Here is a 17,500-nt window from a genome sequence, read left to right as displayed (position 1 = left end):
GAATTGATCTTGACATGGTTGGTGCATAGCCAAGTTCATGATTTTGGTGTTTTGGCTTGATTTTGTGGCTTGGTGGTGATTTTGGTGAAAAACGAAAATCATGGTTTTGGAAAAGTGGCTGGACTCAATCCTCACAAATGCATTCAAAGTGATGTGGGAGAAGTTTGGGATCAAAAGGAATTGATCTTGGCATGGTTGGTGCATAGCCAAGTTCCATGATTTTGGATTTTTGGCTTGATTTTGTGACTTGATGGTGATTTTGGTGAAAAACGAAAATCATGGTTTTGGAAAAGTGGCTGGACTCAATCCTCACAAATGCCTTCAAAGTGATGTGGGAGAAGTTTGGGATCAAAAGGAATTGATCTTGGCATGGTTGGTGCATAGCCAAGTTCCATGATTTTGGATTTTTGGCTTGATTTTGTGACTTGATGGTGATTTTGGTGAAAAACGAAAATCATGGTTTTGGAAAAGTGGCTGGACTCAATCCTCACAAATGCATTCAAAGTGATGTGGGAGAAGTTTGGGATCAAAAGGAATTGATTTTGACATGGTTGGTGCATAGCCAAGTTCCATGATTTTGGATTTTTGGCTTGATTTTGTGACTTGATGGTGATTTTGGTGAAAAACGAAAATCATGGTTTTGGAAAAGTGGCTGGACTCAATCCTCACAAATGCCTTCAAAGTGATGTGGGAGAAGTTTGGGATCAAAAGGAATTGATTTTGACATGGTTGGTGCATAGCCAAGTTCCATGATTTTGGATTTTTGGCTTGATTTTGTGACTTGGTGGTGATTTTGGTGAAAAACGAAAATCATGGTTTTGGAAAAGTGGCTGGACTCAATTCTCACAAATGCCTTCAAAGTGATGTGGGAGAAGTTTGGGATCAAAAGGAATTGATCTTGGCATGGTTGGTGCATAGCCAAGTTCATGATTTTGTGACTTGGTGGTGATTTTGGTGAAAAACGAAAATGTTGGTTTTGGAAAAGTGGCTGGACTCAATCCTCACAAATGCCTTCAAAGTGATGTGGGAGAAGTTTGGGATCAAAAGGAATTGATCTTGACATGGTTGGTGCATAGCCAAGTTCATGATTTTGGTGTTTTGGCTTGATTTTGTGGCTTGGTGGTGATTTTGGTGAAAAACGAAAATCATTGTTTTGGAAAAGTGGCTGGACTCAATCCTCACAAATGCCTTCAAAGTGATGTGGGAGAAGTTTGGGATCAAAAGGAATTGATCTTGGCATGGTTGGTGCATAGCCAAGTTCCATGATTTTGGATTTTTGGCTTGATTTTGTGACTTGGTGGTGATTTTGGTGAAAAACGAAAATCATGGTTTTGGAAAAGTGGCTGGACTCAATCCTCACAAATGCCTTCAAAGTGATGTGGGAGAAGTTTGGGATCAAAAGGAATTGATTTTGACATGGTTGGTGCATAGCCAAGTTCCATGATTTTGGATTTTTGGCTTGATTTTGTGACTTGGTGGTGATTTTGGTGAAAAACGAAAATCATGGTTTTGGAAAAGTGGCTGGACTCAATTCTCACAAATGCCTTCAAAGTGATGTGGGAGAAGTTTGGGATCAAAAGGAATTGATCTTGGCATGGTTGGTGCATAGCCAAGTTCATGATTTTGTGACTTGGTGGTGATTTTGGTGAAAAACGAAAATGTTGGTTTTGGAAAAGTGGCTGGACTCAATCCTCACAAATGCCTTCAAAGTGATGTGGGAGAAGTTTGGGATCAAAAGGAATTGATCTTGACATGGTTGGTGCATAGCCAAGTTCATGATTTTGGTGTTTTGGCTTGATTTTGTGGCTTGGTGGTGATTTTGGTGAAAAACGAAAATCATTGTTTTGGAAAAGTGGCTGGACTCAATCCTCACAAATGCCTTCAAAGTGATGTGGGAGAAGTTTGGGATCAAAAGGAATTGATCTTGGCATGGTTGGTGCATAGCCAAGTTCCATGATTTTGGATTTTTGGCTTGATTTTGTGACTTGATGGTGATTTTGGTGAAAAACGAAAATCATGGTTTTGGAAAAGTGGCTGGACTCAATCCTCACAAATGCCTTCAAAGTGATGTGGGAGAAGTTTGGGAGCAAAAGGAATTGATCTTAACATGGTTGGTGCATAGCCAAGTTCATGATTTTGGATTTTTGGCTTCATTTTGTGGATTGGTGGTGATTTTGGTGAAAAACGAAAATCATGGTTTTGGAAAACTGGCTGGACTCAATCCTCACAAATGCCTTCAAAGTGATGTGGGAGAAGTTTGGGATCAAAAGGAATTGATTTTGACATGGTTGGTGCATAGCCAAGTTCATGATTTTGTGGCTTGGTGGTGATTTTGGTGAAAAACGAAAATGTTGGTTTTGGAAAACTGGCTGGACTCAATCCTCACAAATGCCTTCAAAGTGATGTGGGAGAAGTTTGGGATCAAAAGGAATTGATCTTGACATGGTTGGTGCATAGCCAAGTTCATGATTTTGGTGTTTTGGCTTGATTTTGTGGCTTGGTGGTGATTTTGGTGAAAAACGAAAATCATGGTTTTGGAAAACTGGCTGGACTCAATCCTCACAAATGCCTTCAAAGTGATGTGGGAGAAGTTTGGGATCAAAAGGAATTGATTTTGACATGGTTGGTGCATAGCCAAGTTCCATGATTTTGGATTTTTGGCTTGATTTTGTGACTTGGTGGTGATTTTGGTGAAAAACGAAAATCATGGTTTTGGAAAACTGGCTGGACTCAATCCTCACAAATGCCTCCAAAGTGATGTGGGAGAAGTTTGGGATCAAAAGGAATTGATCTTGGCATGGTTGGTGCATAGCCAAGTTCATGATTTTGGATTTTTGGCTTGATTTTGTGGCTTGGTGGTGATTTTGGTGAAAAACGAAAATCATGGTTTTGGAAAAGTGGCTGGACTCAATCCTCACAAATGCCTTCAAAGTGATGTGGGAGAAGTTTGGGATCAAAAGGAATTGATCTTGACATGGTTGGTGCATAGCCAAGTTCATGATTTTGGTGTTTTGGCTTGATTTTGTGGCTTGGTGGTGATTTTGGTGAAAAACGAAAATCATGGTTTTGGAAAAGTGGCTGGACTCAATCCTCACAAATGCCTTCAAAGTGATGTGGGAGAAGTTTGGGATCAAAAGGAATTGATTTTGACATGGTTGGTGCATAGCCAAGTTCCATGATTTTGGATTTTTGGCTTGATTTTGTGACTTGGTGGTGATTTTGGTGAAAAACGAAAATCATGGTTTTGGAAAAGTGGCTGGACTCAATCCTCACAAATGCCTCCAAAGTGATGTGGGAGAAGTTTGGGATCAAAAGGAATTGATCTTGACATGGTTGGTGCATAGCCAAGTTCATGATTTTGGATTTTTGGCTTGATTTTGTGGCTTGGTGGTGATTTTGGTGAAAAACGAAAATCATGGTTTTGGAAAAGTGGCTGGACTCAATCCTCACAAATGCCTTCAAAGTGATGTGGGAGAAGTTTGGGATCAAAAGGAATTGATCTTGACATGGTTGGTGCATAGCCAAGTTCATGATTTTGGTGTTTTGGCTTGATTTTGTGGCTTGGTGGTGATTTTGGTGAAAAACGAAAATCATGGTTTTGGAAAAGTGGCTGGACTCAATCCTCACAAATGCATTCAAAGTGATGTGGGAGAAGTTTGGGATCAAAAGGAATTGATCTTGGCATGGTTGGTGCATAGCCAAGTTCCATGATTTTGGATTTTTGGCTTGATTTTGTGACTTGATGGTGATTTTGGTGAAAAACGAAAATCATGGTTTTGGAAAAGTGGCTGGACTCAATCCTCACAAATGCCTTCAAAGTGATGTGGGAGAAGTTTGGGATCAAAAGGAATTGATCTTGGCATGGTTGGTGCATAGCCAAGTTCCATGATTTTGGATTTTTGGCTTGATTTTGTGACTTGATGGTGATTTTGGTGAAAAACGAAAATCATGGTTTTGGAAAAGTGGCTGGACTCAATCCTCACAAATGCATTCAAAGTGATGTGGGAGAAGTTTGGGATCAAAAGGAATTGATTTTGACATGGTTGGTGCATAGCCAAGTTCCATGATTTTGGATTTTTGGCTTGATTTTGTGACTTGATGGTGATTTTGGTGAAAAACGAAAATCATGGTTTTGGAAAAGTGGCTGGACTCAATCCTCACAAATGCCTTCAAAGTGATGTGGGAGAAGTTTGGGATCAAAAGGAATTGATTTTGACATGGTTGGTGCATAGCCAAGTTCCATGATTTTGGATTTTTGGCTTGATTTTGTGACTTGGTGGTGATTTTGGTGAAAAACGAAAATCATGGTTTTGGAAAAGTGGCTGGACTCAATTCTCACAAATGCCTTCAAAGTGATGTGGGAGAAGTTTGGGATCAAAAGGAATTGATCTTGGCATGGTTGGTGCATAGCCAAGTTCATGATTTTGTGACTTGGTGGTGATTTTGGTGAAAAACGAAAATGTTGGTTTTGGAAAAGTGGCTGGACTCAATCCTCACAAATGCCTTCAAAGTGATGTGGGAGAAGTTTGGGATCAAAAGGAATTGATCTTGACATGGTTGGTGCATAGCCAAGTTCATGATTTTGGTGTTTTGGCTTGATTTTGTGGCTTGGTGGTGATTTTGGTGAAAAACGAAAATCATTGTTTTGGAAAAGTGGCTGGACTCAATCCTCACAAATGCCTTCAAAGTGATGTGGGAGAAGTTTGGGATCAAAAGGAATTGATCTTGGCATGGTTGGTGCATAGCCAAGTTCCATGATTTTGGATTTTTGGCTTGATTTTGTGACTTGGTGGTGATTTTGGTGAAAAACGAAAATCATGGTTTTGGAAAAGTGGCTGGACTCAATCCTCACAAATGCCTTCAAAGTGATGTGGGAGAAGTTTGGGATCAAAAGGAATTGATTTTGACATGGTTGGTGCATAGCCAAGTTCCATGATTTTGGATTTTTGGCTTGATTTTGTGACTTGGTGGTGATTTTGGTGAAAAACGAAAATCATGGTTTTGGAAAAGTGGCTGGACTCAATTCTCACAAATGCCTTCAAAGTGATGTGGGAGAAGTTTGGGATCAAAAGGAATTGATCTTGGCATGGTTGGTGCATAGCCAAGTTCATGATTTTGTGACTTGGTGGTGATTTTGGTGAAAAACGAAAATGTTGGTTTTGGAAAAGTGGCTGGACTCAATCCTCACAAATGCCTTCAAAGTGATGTGGGAGAAGTTTGGGATCAAAAGGAATTGATCTTGACATGGTTGGTGCATAGCCAAGTTCATGATTTTGGTGTTTTGGCTTGATTTTGTGGCTTGGTGGTGATTTTGGTGAAAAACGAAAATCATTGTTTTGGAAAAGTGGCTGGACTCAATCCTCACAAATGCCTTCAAAGTGATGTGGGAGAAGTTTGGGATCAAAAGGAATTGATCTTGGCATGGTTGGTGCATAGCCAAGTTCCATGATTTTGGATTTTTGGCTTGATTTTGTGACTTGATGGTGATTTTGGTGAAAAACGAAAATCATGGTTTTGGAAAAGTGGCTGGACTCAATCCTCACAAATGCCTTCAAAGTGATGTGGGAGAAGTTTGGGAGCAAAAGGAATTGATCTTAACATGGTTGGTGCATAGCCAAGTTCATGATTTTGGATTTTTGGCTTCATTTTGTGGATTGGTGGTGATTTTGGTGAAAAACGAAAATCATGGTTTTGGAAAACTGGCTGGACTCAATCCTCACAAATGCCTTCAAAGTGATGTGGGAGAAGTTTGGGATCAAAAGGAATTGATTTTGACATGGTTGGTGCATAGCCAAGTTCATGATTTTGTGGCTTGGTGGTGATTTTGGTGAAAAACGAAAATGTTGGTTTTGGAAAACTGGCTGGACTCAATCCTCACAAATGCCTTCAAAGTGATGTGGGAGAAGTTTGGGATCAAAAGGAATTGATCTTGACATGGTTGGTGCATAGCCAAGTTCATGATTTTGGTGTTTTGGCTTGATTTTGTGGCTTGGTGGTGATTTTGGTGAAAAACGAAAATCATGGTTTTGGAAAACTGGCTGGACTCAATCCTCACAAATGCCTTCAAAGTGATGTGGGAGAAGTTTGGGATCAAAAGGAATTGATTTTGACATGGTTGGTGCATAGCCAAGTTCCATGATTTTGGATTTTTGGCTTGATTTTGTGACTTGGTGGTGATTTTGGTGAAAAACGAAAATCATGGTTTTGGAAAACTGGCTGGACTCAATCCTCACAAATGCCTCCAAAGTAATGTGGGAGAAGTTTGGGATCAAAAGGAATTGATCTTGGCATGGTTGGTGCATAGCCAAGTTCATGATTTTGGATTTTTGGCTTGATTTTGTGGCTTGGTGGTGATTTTGGTGAAAAACGAAAATCATGGTTTTGGAAAAGTGGCTGGACTCAATCCTCACAAATGCCTTCAAAGTGATGTGGGAGAAGTTTGGGATCAAAAGGAATTGATCTTGACATGGTTGGTGCATAGCCAAGTTCATGATTTTGGTGTTTTGGCTTGATTTTGTGGCTTGGTGGTGATTTTGGTGAAAAACGAAAATCATGGTTTTGGAAAAGTGGCTGGACTCAATCCTCACAAATGCCTTCAAAGTGATGTGGGAGAAGTTTGGGATCAAAAGGAATTGATTTTGACATGGTTGGTGCATAGCCAAGTTCCATGATTTTGGATTTTTGGCTTGATTTTGTGACTTGGTGGTGATTTTGGTGAAAAACGAAAATCATGGTTTTGGAAAAGTGGCTGGACTCAATCCTCACAAATGCCTCCAAAGTGATGTGGGAGAAGTTTGGGATCAAAAGGAATTGATCTTGACATGGTTGGTGCATAGCCAAGTTCATGATTTTGGATTTTTGGCTTGATTTTGTGACTTGGTGGTGATTTTGGTGAAAAACGAAAATCATGGTTTTGGAAAAGTGGCTGGACTCAATCCTCACAAATGCCTTCAAAGTGATGTGGGAGAAGTTTGGGATCAAAAGGAATTGATCTTGGCATGGTTGGTGCATAGCCAAGTTCCATGATTTTGGATTTTTGGCTTGATTTTGTGACTTGATGGTGATTTTGGTGAAAAACGAAAATCATGGTTTTGGAAAAGTGGCTGGACTCAATCCTCACAAATGCCTTCAAAGTGATGTGGGAGAAGTTTGGGATCAAAAGGAATTGATCTTGGCATGGTTGGTGCATAGCCAAGTTCCATGATTTTGGATTTTTGGCTTGATTTTGTGACTTGATGGTGATTTTGGTGAAAAACGAAAATCATGGTTTTGGAAAAGTGGCTGGACTCAATCCTCACAAATGCATTCAAAGTGATGTGGGAGAAGTTTGGGATCAAAAGGAATTGATTTTGACATGGTTGGTGCATAGCCAAGTTCCATGATTTTGGATTTTTGGCTTGATTTTGTGACTTGATGGTGATTTTGGTGAAAAACGAAAATCATGGTTTTGGAAAAGTGGCTGGACTCAATCCTCACAAATGCCTTCAAAGTGATGTGGGAGAAGTTTGGGATCAAAAGGAATTGATTTTGACATGGTTGGTGCATAGCCAAGTTCCATGATTTTGGATTTTTGGCTTGATTTTGTGACTTGGTGGTGATTTTGGTGAAAAACGAAAATCATGGTTTTGGAAAAGTGGCTGGACTCAATTCTCACAAATGCCTTCAAAGTGATGTGGGAGAAGTTTGGGATCAAAAGGAATTGATCTTGGCATGGTTGGTGCATAGCCAAGTTCATGATTTTGTGACTTGGTGGTGATTTTGGTGAAAAACGAAAATGTTGGTTTTGGAAAAGTGGCTGGACTCAATCCTCACAAATGCCTTCAAAGTGATGTGGGAGAAGTTTGGGATCAAAAGGAATTGATCTTGACATGGTTGGTGCATAGCCAAGTTCATGATTTTGGTGTTTTGGCTTGATTTTGTGGCTTGGTGGTGATTTTGGTGAAAAACGAAAATCATTGTTTTGGAAAAGTGGCTGGACTCAATCCTCACAAATGCCTTCAAAGTGATGTGGGAGAAGTTTGGGATCAAAAGGAATTGATCTTGGCATGGTTGGTGCATAGCCAAGTTCCATGATTTTGGATTTTTGGCTTGATTTTGTGACTTGATGGTGATTTTGGTGAAAAACGAAAATCATGGTTTTGGAAAAGTGGCTGGACTCAATCCTCACAAATGCCTTCAAAGTGATGTGGGAGAAGTTTGGGAGCAAAAGGAATTGATCTTAACATGGTTGGTGCATAGCCAAGTTCATGATTTTGGATTTTTGGCTTCATTTTGTGGATTGGTGGTGATTTTGGTGAAAAACGAAAATCATGGTTTTGGAAAACTGGCTGGACTCAATCCTCACAAATGCCTTCAAAGTGATGTGGGAGAAGTTTGGGATCAAAAGGAATTGATTTTGACATGGTTGGTGCATAGCCAAGTTCATGATTTTGTGGCTTGGTGGTGATTTTGGTGAAAAACGAAAATGTTGGTTTTGGAAAACTGGCTGGACTCAATCCTCACAAATGCCTTCAAAGTGATGTGGGAGAAGTTTGGGATCAAAAGGAATTGATCTTGACATGGTTGGTGCATAGCCAAGTTCATGATTTTGGTGTTTTGGCTTGATTTTGTGGCTTGGTGGTGATTTTGGTGAAAAACGAAAATCATGGTTTTGGAAAACTGGCTGGACTCAATCCTCACAAATGCCTTCAAAGTGATGTGGGAGAAGTTTGGGATCAAAAGGAATTGATTTTGACATGGTTGGTGCATAGCCAAGTTCCATGATTTTGGATTTTTGGCTTGATTTTGTGACTTGGTGGTGATTTTGGTGAAAAACGAAAATCATGGTTTTGGAAAACTGGCTGGACTCAATCCTCACAAATGCCTCCAAAGTGATGTGGGAGAAGTTTGGGATCAAAAGGAATTGATCTTGGCATGGTTGGTGCATAGCCAAGTTCATGATTTTGGATTTTTGGCTTGATTTTGTGGCTTGGTGGTGATTTTGGTGAAAAACGAAAATCATGGTTTTGGAAAAGTGGCTGGACTCAATCCTCACAAATGCCTTCAAAGTGATGTGGGAGAAGTTTGGGATCAAAAGGAATTGATCTTGACATGGTTGGTGCATAGCCAAGTTCATGATTTTGGTGTTTTGGCTTGATTTTGTGGCTTGGTGGTGATTTTGGTGAAAAACGAAAATCATGGTTTTGGAAAAGTGGCTGGACTCAATCCTCACAAATGCATTCAAAGTGATGTGGGAGAAGTTTGGGATCAAAAGGAATTGATCTTGGCATGGTTGGTGCATAGCCAAGTTCATGATTTTGTGACTTGGTGGTGATTTTGGTGAAAAACGAAAATGTTGGTTTTGGAAAAGTGGCTGGACTCAATCCTCACAAATGCCTTCAAAGTGATGTGGGAGAAGTTTGGGATCAAAAGGAATTGATCTTGACATGGTTGGTGCATAGCCAAGTTCATGATTTTGGTGTTTTGGCTTGATTTTGTGGCTTGGTGGTGATTTTGGTGAAAAACGAAAATCATTGTTTTGGAAAAGTGGCTGGACTCAATCCTCACAAATGCCTTCAAAGTGATGTGGGAGAAGTTTGGGATCAAAAGGAATTGATCTTGGCATGGTTGGTGCATAGCCAAGTTCCATGATTTTGGATTTTTGGCTTGATTTTGTGACTTGGTGGTGATTTTGGTGAAAAACGAAAATCATGGTTTTGGAAAAGTGGCTGGACTCAATCCTCACAAATGCCTTCAAAGTGATGTGGGAGAAGTTTGGGATCAAAAGGAATTGATTTTGACATGGTTGGTGCATAGCCAAGTTCCATGATTTTGGATTTTTGGCTTGATTTTGTGACTTGGTGGTGATTTTGGTGAAAAACGAAAATCATGGTTTTGGAAAAGTGGCTGGACTCAATTCTCACAAATGCCTTCAAAGTGATGTGGGAGAAGTTTGGGATCAAAAGGAATTGATCTTGGCATGGTTGGTGCATAGCCAAGTTCATGATTTTGTGACTTGGTGGTGATTTTGGTGAAAAACGAAAATGTTGGTTTTGGAAAAGTGGCTGGACTCAATCCTCACAAATGCCTTCAAAGTGATGTGGGAGAAGTTTGGGATCAAAAGGAATTGATCTTGACATGGTTGGTGCATAGCCAAGTTCATGATTTTGGTGTTTTGGCTTGATTTTGTGGCTTGGTGGTGATTTTGGTGAAAAACGAAAATCATTGTTTTGGAAAAGTGGCTGGACTCAATCCTCACAAATGCCTTCAAAGTGATGTGGGAGAAGTTTGGGATCAAAAGGAATTGATCTTGGCATGGTTGGTGCATAGCCAAGTTCCATGATTTTGGATTTTTGGCTTGATTTTGTGACTTGATGGTGATTTTGGTGAAAAACGAAAATCATGGTTTTGGAAAAGTGGCTGGACTCAATCCTCACAAATGCCTTCAAAGTGATGTGGGAGAAGTTTGGGAGCAAAAGGAATTGATCTTAACATGGTTGGTGCATAGCCAAGTTCATGATTTTGGATTTTTGGCTTCATTTTGTGGATTGGTGGTGATTTTGGTGAAAAACGAAAATCATGGTTTTGGAAAACTGGCTGGACTCAATCCTCACAAATGCCTTCAAAGTGATGTGGGAGAAGTTTGGGATCAAAAGGAATTGATTTTGACATGGTTGGTGCATAGCCAAGTTCATGATTTTGTGGCTTGGTGGTGATTTTGGTGAAAAACGAAAATGTTGGTTTTGGAAAACTGGCTGGACTCAATCCTCACAAATGCCTTCAAAGTGATGTGGGAGAAGTTTGGGATCAAAAGGAATTGATCTTGACATGGTTGGTGCATAGCCAAGTTCATGATTTTGGTGTTTTGGCTTGATTTTGTGGCTTGGTGGTGATTTTGGTGAAAAACGAAAATCATGGTTTTGGAAAACTGGCTGGACTCAATCCTCACAAATGCCTTCAAAGTGATGTGGGAGAAGTTTGGGATCAAAAGGAATTGATTTTGACATGGTTGGTGCATAGCCAAGTTCCATGATTTTGGATTTTTGGCTTGATTTTGTGACTTGGTGGTGATTTTGGTGAAAAACGAAAATCATGGTTTTGGAAAACTGGCTGGACTCAATCCTCACAAATGCCTCCAAAGTGATGTGGGAGAAGTTTGGGATCAAAAGGAATTGATCTTGGCATGGTTGGTGCATAGCCAAGTTCATGATTTTGGATTTTTGGCTTGATTTTGTGGCTTGGTGGTGATTTTGGTGAAAAACGAAAATCATGGTTTTGGAAAAGTGGCTGGACTCAATCCTCACAAATGCCTTCAAAGTGATGTGGGAGAAGTTTGGGATCAAAAGGAATTGATCTTGACATGGTTGGTGCATAGCCAAGTTCATGATTTTGGTGTTTTGGCTTGATTTTGTGGCTTGGTGGTGATTTTGGTGAAAAACGAAAATCATGGTTTTGGAAAAGTGGCTGGACTCAATCCTCACAAATGCCTTCAAAGTGATGTGGGAGAAGTTTGGGATCAAAAGGAATTGATTTTGACATGGTTGGTGCATAGCCAAGTTCCATGATTTTGGATTTTTGGCTTGATTTTGTGACTTGGTGGTGATTTTGGTGAAAAACGAAAATCATGGTTTTGGAAAAGTGGCTGGACTCAATCCTCACAAATGCCTCCAAAGTGATGTGGGAGAAGTTTGGGATCAAAAGGAATTGATCTTGACATGGTTGGTGCATAGCCAAGTTCATGATTTTGGATTTTTGGCTTGATTTTGTGGCTTGGTGGTGATTTTGGTGAAAAACGAAAATCATGGTTTTGGAAAAGTGGCTGGACTCAATCCTCACAAATGCCTTCAAAGTGATGTGGGAGAAGTTTGGGATCAAAAGGAATTGATCTTGACATGGTTGGTGCATAGCCAAGTTCATGATTTTGGTGTTTTGGCTTGATTTTGTGGCTTGGTGGTGATTTTGGTGAAAAACGAAAATCATGGTTTTGGAAAAGTGGCTGGACTCAATCCTCACAAATGCATTCAAAGTGATGTGGGAGAAGTTTGGGATCAAAAGGAATTGATCTTGGCATGGTTGGTGCATAGCCAAGTTCCATGATTTTGGATTTTTGGCTTGATTTTGTGACTTGATGGTGATTTTGGTGAAAAACGAAAATCATGGTTTTGGAAAAGTGGCTGGACTCAATCCTCACAAATGCCTTCAAAGTGATGTGGGAGAAGTTTGGGATCAAAAGGAATTGATCTTGGCATGGTTGGTGCATAGCCAAGTTCCATGATTTTGGATTTTTGGCTTGATTTTGTGACTTGATGGTGATTTTGGTGAAAAACGAAAATCATGGTTTTGGAAAAGTGGCTGGACTCAATCCTCACAAATGCATTCAAAGTGATGTGGGAGAAGTTTGGGATCAAAAGGAATTGATTTTGACATGGTTGGTGCATAGCCAAGTTCCATGATTTTGGATTTTTGGCTTGATTTTGTGACTTGATGGTGATTTTGGTGAAAAACGAAAATCATGGTTTTGGAAAAGTGGCTGGACTCAATCCTCACAAATGCCTTCAAAGTGATGTGGGAGAAGTTTGGGATCAAAAGGAATTGATTTTGACATGGTTGGTGCATAGCCAAGTTCCATGATTTTGGATTTTTGGCTTGATTTTGTGACTTGGTGGTGATTTTGGTGAAAAACGAAAATCATGGTTTTGGAAAAGTGGCTGGACTCAATTCTCACAAATGCCTTCAAAGTGATGTGGGAGAAGTTTGGGATCAAAAGGAATTGATCTTGGCATGGTTGGTGCATAGCCAAGTTCATGATTTTGTGACTTGGTGGTGATTTTGGTGAAAAACGAAAATGTTGGTTTTGGAAAAGTGGCTGGACTCAATCCTCACAAATGCCTTCAAAGTGATGTGGGAGAAGTTTGGGATCAAAAGGAATTGATCTTGACATGGTTGGTGCATAGCCAAGTTCATGATTTTGGTGTTTTGGCTTGATTTTGTGGCTTGGTGGTGATTTTGGTGAAAAACGAAAATCATTGTTTTGGAAAAGTGGCTGGACTCAATCCTCACAAATGCCTTCAAAGTGATGTGGGAGAAGTTTGGGATCAAAAGGAATTGATCTTGGCATGGTTGGTGCATAGCCAAGTTCCATGATTTTGGATTTTTGGCTTGATTTTGTGACTTGGTGGTGATTTTGGTGAAAAACGAAAATCATGGTTTTGGAAAAGTGGCTGGACTCAATCCTCACAAATGCCTTCAAAGTGATGTGGGAGAAGTTTGGGATCAAAAGGAATTGATTTTGACATGGTTGGTGCATAGCCAAGTTCCATGATTTTGGATTTTTGGCTTGATTTTGTGACTTGGTGGTGATTTTGGTGAAAAACGAAAATCATGGTTTTGGAAAAGTGGCTGGACTCAATTCTCACAAATGCCTTCAAAGTGATGTGGGAGAAGTTTGGGATCAAAAGGAATTGATCTTGGCATGGTTGGTGCATAGCCAAGTTCATGATTTTGTGACTTGGTGGTGATTTTGGTGAAAAACGAAAATGTTGGTTTTGGAAAAGTGGCTGGACTCAATCCTCACAAATGCCTTCAAAGTGATGTGGGAGAAGTTTGGGATCAAAAGGAATTGATCTTGACATGGTTGGTGCATAGCCAAGTTCATGATTTTGGTGTTTTGGCTTGATTTTGTGGCTTGGTGGTGATTTTGGTGAAAAACGAAAATCATTGTTTTGGAAAAGTGGCTGGACTCAATCCTCACAAATGCCTTCAAAGTGATGTGGGAGAAGTTTGGGATCAAAAGGAATTGATCTTGGCATGGTTGGTGCATAGCCAAGTTCCATGATTTTGGATTTTTGGCTTGATTTTGTGACTTGGTGGTGATTTTGGTGAAAAACGAAAATCATGGTTTTGGAAAAGTGGCTGGACTCAATCCTCACAAATGCCTTCAAAGTGATGTGGGAGAAGTTTGGGATCAAAAGGAATTGATTTTGACATGGTTGGTGCATAGCCAAGTTCCATGATTTTGGATTTTTGGCTTGATTTTGTGACTTGGTGGTGATTTTGGTGAAAAACGAAAATCATGGTTTTGGAAAAGTGGCTGGACTCAATTCTCACAAATGCCTTCAAAGTGATGTGGGAGAAGTTTGGGATCAAAAGGAATTGATCTTGGCATGGTTGGTGCATAGCCAAGTTCATGATTTTGTGACTTGGTGGTGATTTTGGTGAAAAACGAAAATGTTGGTTTTGGAAAAGTGGCTGGACTCAATCCTCACAAATGCCTTCAAAGTGATGTGGGAGAAGTTTGGGATCAAAAGGAATTGATCTTGACATGGTTGGTGCATAGCCAAGTTCATGATTTTGGTGTTTTGGCTTGATTTTGTGGCTTGGTGGTGATTTTGGTGAAAAACGAAAATCATTGTTTTGGAAAAGTGGCTGGACTCAATCCTCACAAATGCCTTCAAAGTGATGTGGGAGAAGTTTGGGATCAAAAGGAATTGATCTTGGCATGGTTGGTGCATAGCCAAGTTCCATGATTTTGGATTTTTGGCTTGATTTTGTGACTTGGTGGTGATTTTGGTGAAAAACGAAAATCATGGTTTTGGAAAAGTGGCTGGACTCAATCCTCACAAATGCCTTCAAAGTGATGTGGGAGAAGTTTGGGATCAAAAGGAATTGATTTTGACATGGTTGGTGCATAGCCAAGTTCCATGATTTTGGATTTTTGGCTTGATTTTGTGACTTGGTGGTGATTTTGGTGAAAAACGAAAATCATGGTTTTGGAAAAGTGGCTGGACTCAATTCTCACAAATGCCTTCAAAGTGATGTGGGAGAAGTTTGGGATCAAAAGGAATTGATCTTGGCATGGTTGGTGCATAGCCAAGTTCATGATTTTGTGACTTGGTGGTGATTTTGGTGAAAAACGAAAATGTTGGTTTTGGAAAAGTGGCTGGACTCAATCCTCACAAATGCCTTCAAAGTGATGTGGGAGAAGTTTGGGATCAAAAGGAATTGATCTTGACATGGTTGGTGCATAGCCAAGTTCATGATTTTGGTGTTTTGGCTTGATTTTGTGGCTTGGTGGTGATTTTGGTGAAAAACGAAAATCATTGTTTTGGAAAAGTGGCTGGACTCAATCCTCACAAATGCCTTCAAAGTGATGTGGGAGAAGTTTGGGATCAAAAGGAATTGATCTTGGCATGGTTGGTGCATAGCCAAGTTCCATGATTTTGGATTTTTGGCTTGATTTTGTGACTTGGTGGTGATTTTGGTGAAAAACGAAAATCATGGTTTTGGAAAAGTGGCTGGACTCAATTCTCACAAATGCCTTCAAAGTGATGTGGGAGAAGTTTGGGATCAAAAGGAATTGATCTTGGCATGGTTGGTGCATAGCCAAGTTCCATGATTTTGGATTTTTGGCTTGATTTTGTGACTTGGTGGTGATTTTGGTGAAAAACGAAAATCATGGTTTTGGAAAAGTGGCTGGACTCAATCCTCACAAATGCCTTCAAATTGATGTGGGAGAAGTTTGGGATCAAAAGGAATTGATCTTGGCATGGTTGGTGCATAGCCAAGTTCCATGATTTTGGATTTTTGGCTTGATTTTGTGACTTGGTGGTGATTTTGGTGAAAAACGAAAATCATGGTTTTGGAAAAGTGGCTGGACTCAATCCTCACAAATGCCTTCAAAGTGATGTGGGAGAAGTTTGGGATCAAAAGGAGTTGATCTTGGCATGGTTGGTGCATAGCCAAGTTCCATGATTTTGGATTTTTGGCTTGATTTTGTGACTTGGTGGTGATTTTGGTGAAAAACGAAAATCATGGTTTTGGAAAAGTGGCTGGACTCAATTCTCACAAATGCCTTCAAAGTGATGTGGGAGAAGTTTGGGATCAAAAGGAATTGATCTTGGCATGGTTGGTGCATAGCCAAGTTCCATGATTTTGGATTTTTGGCTTGATTTTGTGACTTGGTGGTGATTTTGGTGAAAAACGAAAATCATGGTTTTGGAAAAGTGGCTGGACTCAATCCTCACAAATGCCTTCAAAGTGATGTGGGAGAAGTTTGGGATCAAAAGGAATTGATCTTGGCATGGTTGGTGCATAGCCAAGTTCCAAGATTTTGGTGTTTTGGCTTGATTTTGTGACTTGGTGGTGTGCCAAGAATCATGAAATTTTCAAAGTGGTGGTTTTTGAGTTTTGTTGGTTTGAAAGTGTCACAAATGCATGCAGAATGAGGTCTAGAAAGTTTGGTATCAAAACCAAGCCATCTTGATGTGGTTTTGAATTTTTGAAATGTTGGAAAATAGAGGGTTTTGAAAAAAATTCATGAAAATTCGAAACCTTGGCCAATCCTAACGAAACTTGGTGGGCACCTTCTTGATATTATTATGGGATGGACTGGAAAAAATCACGCAAAAATACGGTGTCTAGATACGTTTTTCCATTTTTCCCGATTTTCCACATTTCGGGTCTTTGGAAAAATAAAAAAAATACTTCCCCATGTCGAAAAATTCTAATTTTTTGCAGGCAATGTTGTACCATTTTTATGAGGATCCCTGCAAAAAATCTCGTGAAAATTCGTTCTCTAGGTCCCAAAACAGAACTTATGTCTACTCAAAAAAAGTGTATCTACTTGTACAAAAGTGGCTTTTGCATATTTAGCTATTATAGGGGGGGGGTGTTCCTCAATGCAGCCAGCTCTTGCACCATGGAAAATTCTGGTGCGGTCCCTTCATTCCCCCCTGTTTTGGCTTGCTTTGTGGTGGGGCAAGTCAAAACGCCCACACATGGGTGATCCACCAACTTGGGTTGGTGTCACCCGTTGTGGGCGGCGGCATGGTGGTGGCCGCCGTCGGTTCCGGCCGACTGACCCGGTGGGAAAAAATGTGAATCTGTTATGTGGATTTGTGGCACGCTGGTGGGATTTTCGTTGTGTGGCTCATTTCTAGACTTGTGAGCATCATGAAGGGGGTATGGCTTCCAACCGTTCGCGGGGAAGGGGCCATCATGTCTGGCTTGCTGCCGGCCGGGGGGGTAATGTCATCAGTCAGCGTCCGCTTGGGCTCACATTTGTGCTGGTTACGCCCAGGGTCATGTGGTTGATATTGAGGGCTTTATTACTCTCGGTCCAGTAGCGCGCGGCCACCACAGGGAAGGCACGGCCTCATCCGCGTGGCTTCTCCCTCACGAGCATCTTGGCGATCCGCCATGGTGGTCGTGCTGGAGAAGAAGCACGGATGAGACGGGTTGGAACTGTGGCCCGGTGCGATCGGGGAAGATTTGTGCCACGCAAATCGTTGGGTGGCTTATTCGAAGACTTGTGAGCATCACGAAGGGGGTATGGCTTCCAACCGTTCGCGGGGAAGGGGCCATCATGTCTGGCTTGCTGCCGGGCGGGGGGGAGTAATGTCATCAGTCAGCGTCCGCTTGGGCTCACATTTGTGCTGGTTACGCCCAGGGTCATGTGGTTGATATGAGGGCTTTATTACTCTCGGTCCAGTAGCGTGCGGCCACCACAGGGAAGGCACGGCCT

This window comes from Phaseolus vulgaris, chromosome 9 (genome assembly GCF_051622355.1).
Source record: "Phaseolus vulgaris cultivar YP4 chromosome 9, ASM5162235v1, whole genome shotgun sequence".
NCBI lineage: Eukaryota > Viridiplantae > Streptophyta > Magnoliopsida > Fabales > Fabaceae > Phaseolus > Phaseolus vulgaris.
This window is presented reverse-complemented; position numbering follows the sequence as displayed.